The 5,025-nt window shown below is 40.1% G+C and overlaps 1 long non-coding RNA gene across 1 annotated transcript; it reads right to left on the bottom strand.

The window, feature by feature from the left end:
• Nucleotides 1–2,204: 2,204 nt before the first annotated feature.
• Nucleotides 2,205–4,655, bottom strand: LOC133242258 (uncharacterized). The gene is made up of 3 exons (XR_009734821.1): nucleotides 4,344–4,655; nucleotides 3,684–3,792; nucleotides 2,205–2,238 (listed from the first exon to the last, which is right to left on the bottom strand). It is a non-coding gene; the product is annotated as an uncharacterized LOC133242258 (long non-coding RNA).
• Between the last annotated feature and the right edge of the window lie 370 nt (nucleotides 4,656–5,025).

The raw sequence follows: 5,025 nt of genomic DNA, 5'->3' as shown, positions 1-5,025 counted from the left end.
GAGACTGTATGTATCTATGTGGGGGTGGGAATATATAGGAAATTTCTGTATTTCCCATTGGATTTTGCTGTGAATTTAAAACTGGTTTAAAAACATAAAGTCTTATTTTAAAAAGTGAAAATATAAAAATAATTGACAAACCCATCAAAAGTAGCTCCCACAAATCATTATCTTCTATCTCACCACCATGTTTCCTTCCATGAACTTGTTCCAATTTCTATTTTATTAACTTATTTACTTTCTATCCTGCTCTCACCCACTGAAAACTTCATGAGAGCAGAGATTATGCTTCTGTACTACATTTAAGGGGATTTTCTCCTCCCTGCAACAATTTTCTTAATAAAAATCTTATTATGTTGCTTTCGTGCTCCCTGACACCTAAAACATGAAATCCAACTCCTAGACATGAGGACACAATCATCTGGTCCCCACTGACCTCTTCAAGTCTATCTCAGTTGCTGAGTCCAAACTAAATCCTAACTTGAGTGCTGCAGAGAAATGTTGCTCAATTAGTGTTTCCTGTCCTTCCATTTCCCCTCAGTTCTCTGTAGGCTTCTTTTATCCTAATGGTATTTCTGATGCGCATCAATGTGTGCTTTCCTCTACTGGACAATAAGTCTTCACACTGTATCCTTGACACAAAGTCTGACACCAGGAATTGCCCATCCAGTCACTGTTCGTTAAATGAGTTATTTCTGAATCACTTTCTCTTAGTTTCTTGTCATATGTTTCCACTGAACTCAGTTTTTCATTTATTTCTTTATTCACAAAATTGCATTAAAGAATGGCAATTTAAAAATAAACCTTCAAAATCAACTACTTTCTCTGTCAATTTACGACAATAAGTTGCCATACAAATAATGACAAAAAATTTGCTCAGCTAGCCTATTCCACAAATCAGTTAACTGCATTTCTCTTGCTGGAGTTATACATACCAGGGTGGAGGCCTAGACTGTGCCTTTCCATAATTTTAACTTCATCTTGGTTTCTGATGCTTTTAATTCTTTTTAAAAATCTATCAAAAATAGACCAGAAATAAATCTTTCCTATCTGTTTGAGTCATATTTATTCCTAAAAGCCTAGTCTGAAGTTTTAGTTTGCATGAGGTAAATGGCCTGAAAATTTGGAGTCCCCAGATACAATTAGCCCTGAACGGAAGGATTCATTCATCTGAACATGTATTGAGTACCTACCACTTACAAGAGATCACACAAGGCCCTGGGACTTTATAAGTGGTCTCTGCTTTCAAAGTGCTTATATATGAGCTCACTCACAGCTTACATATCTTCATCATGATAATACTTTAAGTACTTTAAAAAGAAGCCAAAGAGAAGAAATATTGGCAATTGGTAATCTTAAAATGATACTCCTCAAAGTAGCCTACTGGAAACAAACAGACAAACAAACAAAACAGTATAACAAGATGAAATTAAAAGCACATGCTGATTTTAGGGAATTAGTGGTCAGGCCCTCTTTCTGTATTTTGCTGTTCTGTATTAATGTTTACGAAGGCAGAATTTACTGGCTTCATCATCTGAGGTTTGGAGATCCTATTCCCCTGATCTTTCTTACCATGAAGCAAGGCCACTTGGAGCCACAAAGATTTGTTCCATACCTTAATAATGAATGCTCACAGTGAGGAAAAGACATGTTTCAGTGACACTTCAGACTGCCCATTTTTAAGAAAAGCAAGCAGAGACATAACTTTGCCAACAAAGGTGCGTCTAGTCAAGGCTATGGTTTTTCCAGTGGTCATGAATGGATGTGAGAGTTGGACTGTGAAGAAAGCTGAGCACCAAAGAACTGATGCTTTTGAACTGTGGTGGTGGAGAAGACTCTTGAGAGTCCCTTGGGCTGCAAGGAGATCCAACCAGTCCATTCTAAAGGAGATCAGCCCTGGGTGTTCTTTGGAAGGACTGATGCTGAAGCTGAAACTCCAATACTTGGGCCACCTCATGCGAAGAGTTGAGTCATTGGAAAAGACTCTGATGCTGGGAGGGATTGGGGGCAGGAGGAGAAGGGGATGACAGAGGATGAGATGGCTGGATGGCATCACCGCCTCGATGGACATGAGTTTGGGTGAACTGCGGGAGTTGGTGATGGACAGGGAGGCCTGGTGTGCTGCAATTCATGGTGTCGCAGAGTCGGACACGACTTAGCGACTGAACTGAACTGAAGATGAATATTAAATAGTTGTTTCACTAATGGGTTGTGGCCACCATTATTTAAAAGTTGACTCTACAAAACATAAAAAAATGTTTTTTGCATAAATAGTTTATGCTGGTCCCCCTAAAATGAGAGAACAGGCTTTACCAATACCTGTTCATCAAACCACTGCTTGAAAAATAACAATAAGATGCTTAACATAATCTAAAAACATTTGTGCCATCTTTCAATTTGGAAATCACAAAATACTATATAAACTACATCCATACTTAACTGCATAATTTTACATAGAAGAAAAAATTTCTTTTTTCAGTATAGCACAGCAAATACAGAACTAGAATGGGAAGTATATTTTCTATTGACCTAATCATATTGCTTCTCAATTAAGAAATCAGTAAATTAAAAATGGCAATGAAACATGTAAAATATCATGTAGGAAACGAGTTGCCAGTCCAGTTTCGATGCATGATGCTGGATGCTTGGGGCTGGTGCACTGGGACGACCCAGAGGGATGGTATGGGGAGGAGGGTTCGGGATGGGGAACACATGTATACCTGTGGCGGATTCATTTTGATATTTGGCAAAACTAATACAATTATTTAAATATTAAAAATAAAATAAAATTTTAACAAAAAAAAAAAAAAAAAAAAAAGAAGAAAGTAAAAAAAAAAAAAAAAAAAATGGATACAAGATAACTACTTTTTGTATTTCTCTGACAGAAACAAAGTAATGTAAGAATTAAGGAAAACATTAATTCTGTTTTAAAAGTCTATTACCTAATTTGCTTTTAAATGTATGTTTAGTACATGTTTAGCCACTGGTGACAAATTAAACCCTCTATGAGTAGAGAAAACAACAGGTATCACAATTGAAAGACTACACAAACTGCTTGAAGGTTCCTTAGATACTAATCAGAAATAGGATGCAGAATCTCTTTATGAAGTATTAAATTTGTTCAGATTAATGTGCAACCCAAATTCATTTTTTATTATGCCAGTAAATAAGACATTTGATTTCAAAGTTTGCACTGTATTCCTTCCTCCTATTCAGATACTCCTTCTTTATTTAACATACCTCTCTTGGTAGATAACAGGTACTATCCTAAGTGCTTTACAAATATTAACTCACTTTTTTATTGTGGGACTGGAGGAGGAAAGGGGGACTGCAGATGGGCACCAAAGATCTTTTGGAGATGATGGGATGACTGGATTGTAATGACTGCACAGCTTTGTAAACTTACTAAAATAGAGCTATAAAAGAAGCTAGGATTTGTAGAGAAATATCCATTGGTTTGTGATCCTTTGTGTTTAGAAAAAAATGCATTGTTAATGTCTCCAGCCTTGCTCTCCTACACCTTAAGAAACAAATTAGCAGGTTACAACTTGGCCATAAGTAAAAACAAACACCAAAATAGAAGATGGTTATTTTGAGGCACTATCCTGCTATCTTTTTGTCTGTTGGCTTCCCAATTAAAGTATTTTCCTTGCCTCAACACATCATTTTTCAGATTCACTGACCTGTCTTGTGGCAAGCAGAGTGAGCTTGGACTCGATTATCAAGCAGACCCAAAACGTGCTGGCTACCAATGGACTCTTCCCACAGTGCTTCTTCATCCCATATGGACTCCTACAAGGGCAATGAGCATCAGGACATCCTCTGAACTTGATCTGGTCAGCTTCAAAACAACCAAAGAAATCTTCCCCTAGCCATGTGTATGAAGAATCTCAAGCTCACTATCATCATCATCATCATCATATCAGTTGAATAGCCATTACATTTTAAGAAATGATAGTTCGAGTGGAGAACAAGATGGCGGAGGAGTAGGTGGACTAGGAGTACATCTCCCTCCATGGATACATCAGGAATACACCTTCAGATACAGAAGTGCATGCAGAACACCAGCTCAGAGTCAACAGGAGTACCTGACCAGCAGAAAAGAATATATAGAACCACGCAAAAACTCAGTAGGACGAAGGAACTAGGGGGAGAAACAGGAATGTTACTAAGACTGGACATGCCCTTGGCAGATGGGGGGAACTGAAGCAGGGGTCTGATCCCCACATCGGGGCAATTGTCTGAGTCAGAGGAGAAACATTTCATGCTGAGGGTGAAACAGCTAATGTATGGCAGCCTAAATGGAATGAGAATCAGACAGTCCTTGCTGCAGCCATACGTACCCCGGACAAGGACGCAGTCCCCTAGAAGGCTAAGCAGCTGGGAGCTGGAGCGTAGAGATTATGGAGCATTCCCAGGGTGAGGGCTGCTGTTGACTGCAGAGAGATGGACCAAGGGGATGTGAGCGAGGAGACTGTGGTGTGAAATGCCTGTGGAGGAAAGCCAGGGAGCCATGGAAGCAAGGTGATACTGCTGAGTTACACATAGGGGGTGGAGCCATCACATAGACTCTCTCCCTACAGGCCTGGATCGGCTGCTGAACAATAGAGAGCCTGGCTCATCAGGTGCCTGATGCACAGAACTACAGAGTAGGACCCCACCCAGGGTTCCCCTTTAAGTGCCTGACATACCAATCTATAGAATAAGACCCCAGACGGGGGGCCCTCTGTGTGCCTGATGTGTGGAATAACAGAGAAGGACCCCAGGCAAGGGGGCCCTAAAGGGCACTTAAAAGTGCCTAATGGGCAGACCTATGGAGAAAGAAGAGCCAAAGAGGCCTTCTGATCACCAGGTACCAGAGGCTTGAAAAAAAAAAAGACTCTGATAGGGCCATAATTCATGTGGCTGAGACAGTCCATGTCCTTGCACCCTTGGCGCCACCAGGGTCCCCGCAACCCAAGTAGCTGCATTTCCTTCACACTCAACCCTCACTGGGGCAGATCTACCACAAGCAAAAAAAAAAAA

The sequence above is a fragment of the Bos javanicus genome, chromosome X, assembly GCF_032452875.1.
Source record: "Bos javanicus breed banteng chromosome X, ARS-OSU_banteng_1.0, whole genome shotgun sequence".
Lineage (NCBI taxonomy): Eukaryota > Metazoa > Chordata > Mammalia > Artiodactyla > Bovidae > Bos > Bos javanicus.
The sequence above is the reverse complement of the archived record's forward strand: the minus strand, read 5'-3'. Positions and strand labels throughout refer to the sequence as shown.